This window comes from Thamnophis elegans, chromosome Z, assembly GCF_009769535.1.
Source record: "Thamnophis elegans isolate rThaEle1 chromosome Z, rThaEle1.pri, whole genome shotgun sequence".
Lineage (NCBI taxonomy): Eukaryota > Metazoa > Chordata > Lepidosauria > Squamata > Colubridae > Thamnophis > Thamnophis elegans.
Genome location: NC_045558.1, coordinates 26,027,326 through 26,040,538, shown reverse-complemented (window position 1 = coordinate 26,040,538; position 13,213 = coordinate 26,027,326).

Genomic DNA, 13,213 nt, shown 5'->3' with positions numbered 1-13,213 from the left:
AAAAATGACAGTATTCCCTTTTTCTATCATGCCTATCTTAAATATTAGATGAGAGTTTTATAACTATGTGCTATAGAATATTGTTATTTTTGTTGTAAACTAGAAATAGCAAGACTGGAGCTTCTGAGTTTTCTGGATTCAAAGAACAACAAATCTTCTCTCACTTAATGATATGACTTGCTCTGAGACTTAATACTGATGACATTGGTCATCCTTAAAAAAATAATTTCAGCAATAAAAATGTTGATGCAATTTTTTATATGTGCTAAAGATTCTGCAATCTCTATTCTGTAAACCACCATCAGATTGAAAGTTCTTTAGGTGGATAATGAAGGTCCTATAAAATTTTAAAGAATATCTATACCTGTAGCCGTTCTCCTCCTCCAAATAACATAAATGAAGACCTGACTGCTGGTTGTGTGCAATTAGGCAGTTCGGATCTCACCAGGCTTAAGGTTAACTCAGCCTTCCATCCTTCCAAGGTGGGTAAAATGAGGATACAGATTGTTGGGGGGCAATATGCTGACTCTGTAAACCACTTAGAGCACTGTAAAAGCACTATGAAGCAATATATAAGTCTAAGTGCTATTGCTATTCTGGCTGAAAAGTTACTTGACTTCAGAGAGGGACACTTGACCATGCTTTTCTTTTGTAATATCCAGATGAAAAAGTTAAGTGATGATTTCTGCTACACGTGGGTTTTATTGACTTCAGATTCACTTTTGAATTTAGTTCTAGAAATAAAATAGAATATAAATCTAAGAATTGACCATAGGCAACTGCTTCTCCTTATATAAAAACTTTAGAAGAATTCTAGCTTAAAGGGGCAAGGAAATTATTATTGGCAGAGGAATCTTGGCACAACTAATGATTAATTAGTATATCAATTCTCTGGTACTAATATGAATAAATAAGCTCTTCATCTTCCAAACTTAAATAATAACCATATTCAAATGCTATCACTTGTTAATGATGCTGTAATTCCACCTCAAATGCCAGTTGGCTTAAAGCAATATATACAATATATACTGTATATTTCACTGTAGAAGATTTTTTTTACTAAAAGCTAAATTATTCAAGTATTTAAAGGGTTGAGTTTCATGCTACCAATAAATACTGCCTGGATATGGAATATGTTGTTCAAAAACATACAGAAATTAGCAACAGTCCTGCCCTTTTTCTATTGTTCCATAGATGCATTGCTTATACCTACTACACTAAAAATACAACATATATATGTACAACTTGTATTCAGAATAACTTTAATCCTTTTAAGACATGATAAACTGAACATATTTTACAAGTTCCACAGTTTTCCTAACAGTGTGGACAAAATAGAGACTCATATTTGGTCATGTATCCTCTCAGATTGGCTAAAATCTCTTCTTTCTCCCATGGGCCTGGCCTCCTGATTTTCATTAATGATTCTGTTTCTTCCTGGAATCAGACATTGCTTGAGAAATTAAAATGCTATGGTTTCTAGCACCTCATGCAATTCTGATGATGACACGTGATCCTAAAGCAAGCCCTTAAAAAGCATGCCATTTATCTAGAAAGTCAATTACATTTGGCTATCTTGTCTAAGATGCATTTCTGAATGTTGCTGCTCATTAGTCATTACTAATTACCATTGGTAATTACCATTACTAATTACCATATAAGAAAGTTTCAACCTTAAACGAATAAGGGACTTTCTTACTGACAAAATAGGGAAAATTTTCAGAGTTATGACCAGAGTTATACATTAAGATGCAGATTTTATTGTTGGTTTGTGTCAGAATTGCTTGGATAACATATTCTTCGCAACAAACTTACACAAATTTGAATAATGTATGGAAAAGTAGGTCCAGTGCATACAGTAGTGTTCAAAGCAAGATCAGTTTCCATTGGAAAAAACTATTGAACTAAATCTTAATAATACTGCATCAGCAATGCCAACTTTCTACACTTGGCTCAATACTAAGAGAAAGAATCTGTTTAATCAACTTCGAACAACTACACCAATCTTGTCCATATGTATTTCTAGGCATAAAAAAGAATGCAAAATCTTGGGTATTTCAACTATATTTAGGAGAGACGGGATTTTTTTGTGATTCAGACCACACATGATATGATTTGAAGACCTTAATAAGTTGAACATGTAGACAATATGGGCAAGAACACATTTTTACATATGGCTAGCCATAGCTAGGATTTTTCTGCATATGAACTTTATTATTTTTAATTATATTAAATCTCCTTTAAGGACTTAGTTTACTTTTGCCTGATATTCCTCAGAAAATAACAGACATCTATACTACTACTTTAAGTAACATAGAGACTGAGAGAGTTCTGGAGGTTGCAAAAATGTCTGGGGCGTATACAGTTAACTCGTGCCGAGACAACTGTGATTCAAAAGCAGTTAATAGTGTTGGAAAGATGGATCTTAATTTGGACCTTAAGCAGAGAGAGGGGAATAAGCTAAGAGATCTAAGCCTACATTCAGAAAAAACACGGAAAGCAAATTTTACCCTCCCAGAAAGCAATGGATGAGAGGCAAACAAATGTATTGCTTACAACCAAATCAGATTACTTTACAAATCCAAATCACCTCTAGACAAGATGGGTGGAATACAGATCTAGTAAATAAATAAATAAATAATTATAGAAGAAATAGAAGAAAATTGGAATCCATTTTTCCCTTTGTCAACTCTTACACTGTGAAAGGCAATTGGTTGATTTGCAAAAGGTTAAATACCTCCCATCTAGGACACATTTTAAAAGAATCCTTCATTTATTCAAAAATCCTATAACATGTTGTTTAAAACAAAGCCTTTATTGAGAAAATTTGAGATGTAATAGAGCTTGTTACCCCACAATGTGTCAAAAAATATACTTTAAGATATTTAAAATCTACTGATTTACTCATATTTCAACATGGTATTTGGACATGGGAGAAAACAACAAAGATTCCTTTGGGTCTGGCAGAATTCTTCTCTAATTTTGATTTCACAGAACTCTAAGAGACCTGGTTGACTAGAGATAAGGAAAAGATGTATTTATTAGTCTTCAGGTTCTGGATTATTCCTGCAAAGAAATACAAGACCAAGAGACCAGCATCAGAAGGACTGAGTACAGTTGCCAAAGTAAACCTCCTAGGCTGATTGGGATAGGAATTAATCCTTGGAAATGACTCTCCCATTTAGCTGTAAAATTTGCATATAAATCCTTTTAAATAGTCTACTATCCTACCTACTATCATACATCTTCCTACTTTTCTCCTAATGTTTGAATCTAGAAAAGTCAGTGCTAAAGAGAAATTCAAATCACCCTAAAGCTACTGAAATACTGGAAGGACACTTTAATGCCAGGGTGGGGACCTCCTTAGATGATTTTGTACACCTGGATGTTATCCTTGAACATTATCTTATAAATGATCCACCCTGGCTTCTAGAAACCCTAAAAGAAATACCACAGGCTCACATCTTGTTTCGTTGATTTATCAATGTAACTTCCATATTTTAAGTAGTATAGAATCTGGTTTTATATATCCTTTACATACCATTCAGGAAACTCTAGTGGTATTTTAGATTACATATGTGTTACATGGAACAACACTGAATTGTTTCAGAATCTTACTCTTAAGGTCCTCTACTCAAATACTCATTTCAAAGTCGATATAGCTATAATGGTTCTCTAACAAAAAGTATACCTACCCATAGTGATGTCAGACAGGGCTGTATCATAGCCTAAATATTTTTAATCTCAGTGTCAATGATATAGCAGGGTTCCTGTATACTGCAGACATTCATATGTGAAAGATCCATGACAAATTTATTGTTATCTTTTTTTTATGCTGATGACATAGTTCTGATGGCGCATTCCCAGAGAGGCCCACCAAGAAGACTGTTGCTGAAGCTAAATACATCAACACAGGATCATGGGTAAATCATTTTAAAAGAAGTTTGGGAAGGGCCAAGAAAATGTACTGAAAGATTACATACATTATTTAATTATAATTACCCTGATAACTTGTCCCCTCTACTGAAAGCATTCAGAGCAAAAAGAGTGTCAGTGCTGACTTATGGTATGAATTGTTGGGCCTTATAAAAACTACGTTACTTGAAAAAGTTCACACACTTTTAAAGAAGCATACTGGGAATTCATAAGAACACTTCAGTCCCTGCAATTAGAGCCAAAACAGATATCTAGTTGATACATTGCCAATTAATAATTAAAGTTTTCACATACTGGCAAAAGAACCATTCAATGGACCCTTTAGTCTTCCCAAAATAAATTTAGTAGAAAAGTAAGTATGGGTCAGCCCAATTCCTGAATAAGTTGACTTATTGAAGTTATTTTACAGCATGGTAGTATCACTCTCAATTGCCTCTCAGGCAACGGAAATTTTTAAATAGAGTCATAGACATCAGTGCTCAAACTGATTTTTAAATTGGTTGACTAAGAACAAAACTATTTTTCAATTTGAGAAATATCTATCAAAGATATGGACACAATTATCGAGAAGGGGCTCTTCAAGAGGCACTGACAATGTTAGATTCATGGCCAAATACAGGTATTTCCACCACCTGTCAAATCATGAGAGGATGTCAGAGGTGGGTTCCTACCAGTTTGGACTGGTTCAGCCGGGCCTGGGTTGCAGAACCACTAGTGACCCAGGCTGGACACACCTCCAAACTGGTTCCCCAGTTGCTGCCATCGCTATGTTTTTTATTCAAAGCATGTGCATGTTCAAAGTTGTGCATGAGCAAACTGGCAGTAACGCCGGCCAGAACCCATACCTGGAGGATATTATATATGTTGCCCTGACCACTGAAGACATTGTTAATGTTTTTATTGTTAACTATATGCCCCTCTTATGATTAGACATTTAACATCCCTATTTGAAAGAAAACCTCACTGGGATCTGAATTGCTGATTGTCCCATTTTCTCCTGGGTTCTAATCTATACACCATGACCAGAATTGATGTTATTTAAGGTAGTTGAGCAAAGAACAGATTATATCAAACAGATTGAGGTATCTTGTAATGGTTATCTGAATGTTGATTCCTTATATTTATCTCATATGTATTTTATTACTGTATTTTATATATTTTTCCCTGAAATTAAATCCTGCATTTTATTTTTGTTTTATATTTTGATAATACAAATCAATTAATATACTACTACTAGTACAGACAGAGGTTGTAAGTTGTCCATCCAGATTTACAGCTTCAGTAATGCTATAAATCAGTTTGCATGTTACTTTTAGATTCTTTCTATCATTGGTTTTCCAGAGGCCTTCACACTGCAATATATCAAGGTAATTTGGATTTTATTTCTTGCTTATTCTTTACTTCATATGTTGCCTAATGGCATAGCCGTAAGTTTTCCTTGTTAATTTATTGCTGGCTTGACTATGCATATTGAGCAATGGTAAATCGGGAAAAAGCAGCAATGTCAATACAAACAAATATACTAGCAGTTTAATGTTTTAATCATCTTACATAAATGTTTCTTTGAAATTATACAGCTAAATTCTCATACCAAACAATCTCTTTATTTAAAGAAGTGTTTCATTTTTGAGTCCCATTTGGACTTAGAAGTTTTGATTGCACATACTGGCTAACATCCTTTTGTTAGGCAAGTTGATTTATATTTAACATATGGGAGATACATTGTGAGATTTGTTTTTCCCTTTAAAATGTAGAGAACGGTTTTATAAAACATAAACCGATTTTTAATACTTTAAATTTTTTTGATTTGAGTGTACTTATATGTATTTTTTATAGAAAGCTGACATGAATTTTTGGGGAGAAAATATGCCAGTTTATGTTAAAATATAGTTTACAGGCTTGATTATTCATTTAATAATAGTTTACTTACTTATTTACTCAGTTTCTATAGCCACCCAACTTAACTAAGTGATTCTGGTGGCTTACAATTTTAAAATGATAAAACAATTAAAAAACATTAAAACAATTAAAAACATCCATAAAATAAATAAGTAGAAACAATAGCTGTGATAATTAATTAATTAATAGTGAAATCAAATTACCAGCCTTGTACTAGGCCTCGATACATAGCCAACAGGCTTGGAGACATTCTAATATCTGAGGGAGAATATTCCATAAGGCAGGAATACAAAGGGGGGGAAAACCATCTTCTACTTCTAGACAGTCAACATTCTTTGGCTAGCAAGATCTGCAATATGTCCTATCTGTTGGATCAAACTGGATAGGTAGAAAAGGGAAAAAATGATCCCTCCGGTAAAGGGTCCCAAGTCATATACAGATTTAAAAGTGGCAAATTGAAGTTATGATGGTGCTGAAAAAATTGTCTTATGACCAGTCCTCACACTTATAGCTCTTGTAGCATCTCCAAAGTCTTATAATCAAATTTTGGTTACTTGGCATTAGGCATATATATTTACAATGGTTGCAGTGTCTCATGATTACCATTTGTGACCTTCCCAAAAGACTTTTGAAAAGCAAAGTCAATATCAGATTAGGAAAAAACAAAATTCTCGAAACATAACTAAATTGTTCTACAGAGGGAAAGAAGTGTTCCAACAGGGTGAGATTCAAAGGGCCTTCCGGGAATTTTTTACAGAGCTGTATAAGGGTGACAAAATTAACGGCCTAGATATAGAGAGATACCTGGACAAAGAAAAAATACCCATAGTTAAAGAAGAGCAGAGGCAAAAATTGAATCAACCAATAACTTCGGGGGAAATTCTGCAGGTAATTAAGCAGTTAAAGGCAGGGAAGGCACCTGGTACAGATGGCTTGACAGCGGCTTACTATAAAAATCTACAATTAGAAATGGTAGAACCTCTTAAGGAATTATTTAATAAGATTCAAACGGAAGGTAAGGTACCCCCATCTTGGAAGACAGCCTTTATATCCCTGATACCTAAAGAAGACCAAGATATTAACCAAAAAACTATAGACCTATCTCATTACTTAATTCAGATTATAAAATCTTTACTTTCGGCAAATAGGTTAATGTTGGTTATTCAACAATTGATTCATAGTGATCAAACAGGTTTTATTCAAGGGAGACAAATGAGAAGTAATGTAAGATTAATTATTAATGCACTAGAATACTTGGGAAAGAACAATCAAATTTCTGCCACGTTCATATTTCTGGATGCTGAGAAAGCCTTTGATCAAGTTAATTGGCAATTCCTGTGGAAAACACTGCAAAAAATGCAAATAGGAGAAAATTTCTTACAATCAATCAAAGCAATATATCAACAGCAAACGGCTCAAATTATAGTCAATGGAAGTTTAACAGATTCTTTTCAAATTGGAAAAGGTACAAGACAGGGTTGTCCCTTGTTTCCATTACTGTTTATCATAACTTTGGAAATACTGCTGAACAAAATATGGGGCTTGGAGGGTCTAAAGGGAATTAGGATTAGGCAGCAAGAATATAGAGTGCATGCTTTTGCGAATGACTTGGTTATAATATTAGACCAACCACAGGAATCAAGTATGATCTTAATGAATACGATTAACCAATATGGTCAAGTGTCTGGCTTTAAAATAAATCTAGGGAAAACAAAAATACTAGCTATGAATATGAATACTAAACAAAAGGAAGAACTACGAGGATGATAGGATGTGAAACAGTTAAGAAGGTCAAATACTTGGGAGTTAATATCTCAACCTCAAATGGGAAATTATATAAATATAATTACGAACCACCTTGGCATAGAATACAGACAGAAATGAAAAAATGGGACAAGTTGCAGTTATCTTTGTTGGGAAGAATAGCAGCAGTGAAAATGAATATTTTACCTAAATTTTTATTTCTTTTCCAAATGCTACCTATACTTAAAAAGGATGCGAACCTGCTAGAATGGCAGAAGGGCATTAATAAATTTGTATGGGCAGGAAAGAAGCCGAGAGTAAAGCTAAAAATAATGCAAGATGTGCGTGAGAGGGGAGGTCTGAAATTACCCAACCTAAAATTATATTATGATGCAGTAGCATTATCTGTAATTAGTGATTGGATTGACTTAACTAATGATAGGATACTTAATATTGAGGGGTTTGACTTGGTGTATGGCTGGCATGCTTACCTGTTATAGAACAAAAAAGTGGACAAAAACTTTAAAAGTCATATTTTAAGGAATGCCTTACTGCGGGTTTGGAAAAAATATCAATACAAATTAAATGACAAGATACCCATGTGGACAATTCCTAGACACGCAATAGAAAATATGAAAGCACAAAAACAGGATATAATCACAGATAGTTTCTTACCCTAGAAAGGGGTTTATTACAACTAAAATCCTTAAATGTATTAAAAGAGGAAAAGGTAATTCAAACATGGTTCCAGTATGGACAGCTTCAGGCCAGGTGGAAAACAGATCAAAAAATTGGTTTCATGCAAGTGGAGGATAATTTATTTAAACAAATAAGAGATCAAAGTTTAATGCATATAAAGAGCATATACAATGTATCAGTACAGATGGATTCCGAAACAGAACTAGTTAAAGATTGTATGATAAAGTGGGCTCAAAATATTTAAGAACCAATAATGTTGGATACATGGGAAAGAATCTGGGTAAGAAATGTAAAATTTACACAAGCCCAAAACTTGAGAGAAAATTTTTACAAGATGTTCTGTAGATGGCATTTAGATCCTAAAAAGTTGGCTTCTATGTACCCGAATTTACAAGCCAAATGCTGGAGATGTGGTTCTCTCGATGCTACATATTTCCATATATGGTGGACTTGCCAAAAGGTTAAGGCATTTTGGATAAAAATATGGTGGATTATGCAAAATGTTCTTAAAAAAAGGATAAAGTTTACTCCTCAGTTATTTTTGTTAGGTATAATTACCGACTGTACAGCGGTAGAGATTAACTTGATTTTGCACTTGATAACTGCAGCAAGACTGTTGGTGGTGCAACACTGGAAGAAGGAAGACTTGCCTACAATTCAAGAATGGACATTGAAAGTCACAAATCTAGCCGAGATGGCTAAAATATCTGCATATCTTAAGGACCACTCAAATGAGAGATATAAACAAGACTGGAAAAAATTGATTATATACAAAATAAATACGGGACTAAGAAATTCTAGATAGCTTATGCTTAAGATCAGGAATGATTTATATTGTTTAAAGTTAGTTTAGCAAGGAGAAGCTAAGTTCAATGTAAAGATGTTATCAATTTCTTATTCTTTTTTCCAATATATTTTAGACTGTGTTTGTTAAAAATCTATACCATGTACGGGTTCTGGGAAGTCGGGTGGGGGAAGGTTGGGGGGTGGGGGGGAGGGTGGGGGGAGGGATATATATCAGGTTTGAGATTTTAATGTAATTTGACCCCACATGTATACTGTTTTTTCTTATATTTTCATTACTATTATTATTACTATTTTTTCTTTAAATCTAGGATATGTTAAGTATATTGACATGTAGCGGAAATACACCAATGAGAGGAGGAGTGGGAAACAGAAGGGAAAAGAAAGATGGGAAGAGAAGGATAGGAGAGAGAGTAAGGGGGGGAGATGAGAAGGATAAGGAGGAGTGGATTGTAGAGAGAGGAGCAGTAGAAAGGAAGGGGAAATAGAGTAGGAAAGGATGATAGGGGGAAGATAGAAAGTTGGAGGGTGGTAGAAGAAAGAGATGTATGGAGAGCAGAAGAGCTATAATGGGTTTCTATTTTTCAGGGCATTGTTGACAAGAGGTACTGATGTAATTATTATTTAATACTATATGATACGGGCTATGTTTAGTATACATGTGAGTGTGTGTTATGAAAATGGAAATAAAAATATTCATACCATGAAAAGCAAAGTCAATAGAGGAACCAAATTCACTTAACAATCCCAATGAATCACTTAACTGTGGCAAATAATATAGTAAAATAGTGTGTGACTCACTTAACAACTGCAACATTTAGTGATGGAAGTTCCAATCCCAATTGAGGTTATAAGTCAAGAACTACTGTATCCGAGATTGTTGTAGGTTTTAAGGCTTTATTAGGCTAAAATGAAGCATACTGTATAAAGCAGGTCATTCCATTGTAGCACTCACCCCTGAAGGAGCCATTTATGATTGGGTCTTTCTCTCCCTCTTCTCAGATGATCAGACTACCTGGTTCAAACACAATGACACACCTTGTGCATTTTGTGAAGCTTTAATTAAGGTAATAGTTCTTTCTAGCCAGAGGTGGTGAATCCAGAAACTGCAGCTGGATCAAGAACATAGTTGTTTCTGAGCTCTGCCCTCAACTAGGATTGTCACCTCTCTTATAGCAGCAGGAATGCAGACTACGGTCCAGAATCCCAAAGCAGCTCTTCCCCTCAGAACAACTTGCGACTCCCTTCAGTCATTCTTTGTCTATTTCCTGTCCTGTTGCCTCTTTCTTTTTCCCCTTTGTGCTGGTGGAACATATAGTTCTTTCCCTTGTCCTTTCATTTCAATTTCCTCCCTCAAGACTACCTCTCTATCCAGGTCTGCTCAGTCCTGCCCTCACTGGAGTTAGAGACAGGTTCTAGTCATTACCCAAACAGGAAGCTATCGAAGAACAGTTGTTTGCAGTCAATCACAGAAATTCTTATCCAGATGGAAGGGCCTGAGTACCTCAGAGAGAAGAGAAACACCAGCAGTAATTTTAAGTCTTTGCATTATTTGCAAAATGAAAATCTGCTGATAAAGTAGGGCTATACCTACTTTACATATGTATCCCTTGCAGTATCACAAGCTTCTTGCTTAAGCCAATCATTTACCTCTTTTTCTTCATGACACTTTATTCTGTCTGGCAGTTTAACAAGATGGCTGCCTGTTGCAGAGTAAAGCCAAACAGAAATTTAGCTGATTATAATACATGTGTGCAGTATAAACTCAGTACTAGACAGAAAGGACTAATGCGGAGAGAAGAGATTGTGGTTGCAACAACCAACAGAACTGATGGGCTTTCAGGGCAGCATGGCACAATCGCTCTTTGCAAAGGCAACAAAAATAGCAGAAATATAAAAAGACAAGGATCACTCATTTTTAGTGATACATTACCTCTGCAAAGGGATTGCAAAATAAGTGGGTTTGAGAGATCTGGAAGCTGGTAGAATATTAATCTTGGCCTAAGCCATTTCTGGTGCCTTTCAAAGACATGCCAAGTTCACCTACTTTTTCTCTTAATTCAAATCAAATTTCATTATTACAGTCCTTGACCAGCCAATGTGATATAAATGAAAGAAAAATAACCTAACACCACAGCTTGTTACTTTGAAAGTGAAAAACATAGGTCAATAAAAGAATATATCTACTTTAAAAGTTTTACACAATTATATAACTTTGTGAAAATGACTTAAAAATAATAAACATATAATTTATCTTGTGCAGCTATCATATTTGGAAAGTCCAGAGCAATTACAGCATATATTTGCACATAAAGGGACAGCCTTTGAAGAGTATTCGGAGACTTCAACTCGTCCAGAATGCAGCCGCGTGAGCGATTGTGGGTGCACCTCGGTACACCCACGTTACACCTATCCTCGGCGAGCGGCACTGGCTACCGATTGGTCTCCGGATACGCTTCAAAGTGCTAGTCGTAACTTATAAAGCCCTTCATGGTATTGGACCTGGGTACTTGAGAGACCGCCTGCTGCCAATTACCTCCCAAAGACCCGTTAGATCTCACAGAGTCGGCCTCCTCCAGGTTCCGTCCACCAGCCAATGCCATCTGGCTACTACCCGGGGGAGGGCCTTCTCTGTAGCAGCTCCAGCCCTTTGGAATGAACTCCCCGTGGAGATCCAGACCCTCACCTCTCTCCAGGCCTTCCGGAAAGCCTGGCTGTGCCGGCAGGCCTGGGGTTGATGAGTTCCCCTCCCCTCTCGACTGGTATGGCTGTGTGATTTTCGTGTATTTTAATTATGTGTATTGTGTTTATGTTCCCTTTCCCACCTGAGTTGTTCGCCGCCCTGAGTCCCTCCTGGAGAAGGGCGGCATACAAATAAACCAAATACAATACAATACAATAATAGAAAGAAAATCATATGAGGACATGAGCAAGAGTTTCTACTTCCCTGGATCCAAAAGGGCAAAGTCTCTGCAAATATGGTGCCCAATGTCTTCCAATCAGCAGAGCTGACGGGAGAGCATCAAAATGCACATCTTTGTTTGCTTAGAATTAGATTGCAGTGATAGCCTGGAGTACAGTACAAGTAGTCCTCAACTTACAATCCTTTGTTTAATGACTGTTCAAAGTTACAATGGCACTACAACAACAACTGTTGCAGCATCCCAATTGTTATGTGATCAAAATTCAGACAATCGGCAACTGACTCATACTTATGATGGATGCAGTGTCCCAGGGTCATTGGATCAGCTTTTGCAATCTTCTGACGAGCAAAGTCAATGGGGAAAGTCAGGTTCATTTAAAAACCATGTTACTAATTTAGCAACTTAAGTGATTCACTTAACAACTGTGACAAGAATGGTTGTAAAATGGGGCAAAACTCATTGAACAAATGTCTCACTTAGCAACAGAAATTTGGGGCTCAATTGGGTTTTAGGCTATCTGTACAAGCTTGCAAATTTCTAACATTTGGCAATAGAATTCAGGGGCATTGATGGTATCATTTTGATTATCATTGTCCCTGATTTTTATAGAAGAGAATATTTATAACTCTGGGTTGAACTGTGGGATCCTTGATACTGAGTACTATAATAGTATATAAAAATAAGACAAAACCCTATATCTTTTTAGCACTGATGATGTTATCTAGTTTGATAATGAAATTCTGCAAGAAAACCACCAGTCTGAGAGAGTACCAAAAACCCCACAGTTCCTGATATTGTGGACTTGAACATAGACCATAAGAATGATATGGAAAATGATGCCAGAATGAATTTACAAATGAAATGAGTTGATGTCTTAATAACCAAACTTATAAATGAACTCATTTTAGGTCACTCTTCTCCAAACCGTATTCTGAAATTTCTGGGGGTTGCAGCTCCAATATCAATTTAAGCAAATCTGCCTGCTTTAGTTGCTAGCATGGTATTGTATGTTCTTGATGCTACCTTTCTAATCAGTGCTGTTCCTACAATTTAATTGCAATTCTAACATTCTTAGGCAGTTCTTCCAGGTACCTACTTTTCTATTAAAGTTTTTAAAAAGTACATGCAGTGAAATATTTTAGTGAAGATTCTCAGTCATCCATGTAGAATTGTCTGAAAGTTGAGGCATGGCAACTGGACATTTTCTT